Consider the following 2,771-nt stretch of genomic DNA (forward strand, 5'->3'; position numbering starts at 1 on the left):
AGTTCTCTTTATAACCCCTACTGCAAATCACTGGGGGGGGGGGGTCTACCTAATAGGTGTTCAAAACACTGAGCGATTAGTTGACTGTTGTCATATTGTACCAAATGCAATTGCAGCAAATGCACGGTATTCCATGGGTGATGACTTAGTAAGAGCCCATTTGGTTACAAGGCAAAGAGACTCACACAAAGAAGCTCAGGGAATTAAAAGGGAATTATTAATAGGAGACTATAATGGAAATAAATTGCAGGGTATCTAACTGGGTCTCATGGACCAAAAAAATCATTAGGCAGCTAATCTCTCTTTCTTCCCCTTCATTTTCTTCATCATCTTCTTCTTCTTCCTCCTCCTCTTCTTTCCTTCTTCTGCTTCTTCCCCTTCTTCTCCTTATTCTTCTCCTTCTTCTACTTCTTCTTCTTCCTCTTCTTCTTCTTCTTCCTCTTCTTCTTCTTCTTCTTCTCCTTCTTCTTCTTCCCCTTCTTCTTCTTCCTCTTCTTCTTCTTCTTCTTCTCCTTCTCCTTCTTCTCCTTCTTCTTCTTCTTCTCCTTCTTCTTCTCCTTCTCCTTCTCCTTCTTCTTCTTCTTCTTCCTCCTCCTCTTCTCTCTCTCTCCCCCACTCCCTTCTGTGGAAACTGGCTTCTTCTTTTGAGCATCCACTATACACATGGCTCCGTTCTGGCCATTCCATATGGTGGCCCTGCCCCTGAGCTTAGAGAACCTTCTGACTCATCTCTTCACAGCTGGCTGACGAAGTCTGCATGGTGGTGGGGGGAGTAAAGGATCTTTTCGCCGCCCATTGCAGCAACTGAGATGGGACAGACAAATTGTCTCAGGTTATTGCAACTGCTGGATCTTCAAAAGTCAAATCACAGACTTGAAGGATGTAGAATCAAAACAAGGTGTCTTTGGGAGTGGTTCTGAGGGGCTGTTGCACCACTGGTACTTCCTGCTTCTCCTGACTGCCCTGGGGATGGAATACAGCAGGAAGCATCCAGAACTCAGCCAAAAGACAGAAATTGCCATCCTGATTTGCTACCAACAACTTGTATGAAAATGGCAGTTAGAAAAACTAACTTTTGAGATTCTTAAGCCTCAGTTTGGGTGTGTAAAATGGGGATAATAAGGGAGGAAAAAATTCTCCTCTACCCCCTTAGGGTCTCTTTCTGGACCTAAGAATTAAATGGACATAAGACAGGTTAACAGGAGAAAAGAATATACATTTAATTAATTTTTTTACATGTACAAGGGTGTCTTCACAAGAGAATGAAGACCTGAAGATGTGACCAGAGCAGGGAGCTTTTAGAACTTTTAGACAAAGAAATAATAAATTTGTGAAAAATTGACAAGACAAAGCTGTTTGGGGTGGGATACTAAATGGTAAAGAAGTAACTAAGAAGGTAAATGTTGGTTCAACAAAGTTTGTTTGTACAGATTTCTCAGCCCCAAATTCCCTGTCTCTGGTGATTGAAATGTCTTCTTTCCTCCTGGTATAGGGAGGGTATCTTTCATATGGGAGTTTTATCTCCTGCTTTCAGGAAGAAAAAGAAGGGTCAGAGTATCCTTGTACCTGCTGTTTCTTTTTTTAAAAAATAAATTTATTTATTTTATTTATGGCTGTGTTGCGTTTTTGTTGCTGTGTGCGGGCTTTCTCTAGTTGTGGCGAGCTGGGGCTACTCTTCGTTGCGGTGCGTGGGCTTCTCATTGCGGTGGCTTCTCTTGTTGTGGAGCATGGGCTCTAGGCGTGTGGGCTTCAGTAGTTGTGGCACAAGGGCTCAGTAGTTGTGGCTAGCGGCTCTCGAGCGCAGGCTCAGTGTTTGTGGAGCACGGCTTAGTTGCTTCGTGGCATGTGGGATCTTCCCAGACCAGGGCTTAAACCTGTGTCCCCTGCATTGGCAGGCAGATTCTTAACCACTGCGCCACCAGGGAAGTCCTGTACCTGCTGTTTCTTAAGTGCTTTTAATTCAAAATAATGAATATGCCAAAGTGGTATATTTTAGGGTGATATATTTTGGTTTCCTTCAATAGTATCTGTCCTATTCACAGTTCCCTGTTCAAGGTATTGAGAAATTTAAATCATAGCTTCCCTTACATTGGGAAATGTACCCTATGCCCACTGATGGATCAATTTACCAGGGAGCTTTAAAAATAATGGTTCTATAGGGGCTTCCCTGGTGGCGCAGTGGTTGAGAATCTGCCTGCCAATGCAGGGGACACGGGTTCGAGCCCTGGTCTGGCAAGATCCCACATGCCGTGGAGCAACTAGGCCCGTGAGCCACAATTACTGAGCCTGCGCGTCTGGAGCTTGTGCTCCGCAACAGGAAAGGCCGCGATAATGAGAGGCCCGCGCGCCGCGATGAAGAGTGGCCCCCGCTCGCCGCAGCTAGAGGAAGCCCTCGCACAGAAACAAAGATCCAACACAACCATAAATAAATAAATAAATAAATAAGTAAATAAACCCAAAGTTTAAAAAAAAATTAATAATAATGGTTCTATAGCTTATATGTGGCCTTGATACTGTTGTACCGCTTTCCTCTTCACCTCATAATTCATTTTTCCCATCCTTTTCAGAAGCCACCAAGGTTGATAGTCAGAATCAGATTTCACTATAGACTGAAATCTGTTTCCTCATAATGGCTCTCTACCCACTCTTACATGAATGTTTGTTATAATTATGAATGTTTGAATGCACGTATACAGGAAGAAACAACGATCAAGAAGGAAAGAGGAAGAGAAGAAAGAAGGGAGAGTGAAAGGGTGGGAAGGAAGGAGAAA

Source organism: Eschrichtius robustus, chromosome 11, assembly GCF_028021215.1.
Source record: "Eschrichtius robustus isolate mEscRob2 chromosome 11, mEscRob2.pri, whole genome shotgun sequence".
Taxonomy (NCBI): domain Eukaryota; kingdom Metazoa; phylum Chordata; class Mammalia; order Artiodactyla; family Eschrichtiidae; genus Eschrichtius; species Eschrichtius robustus.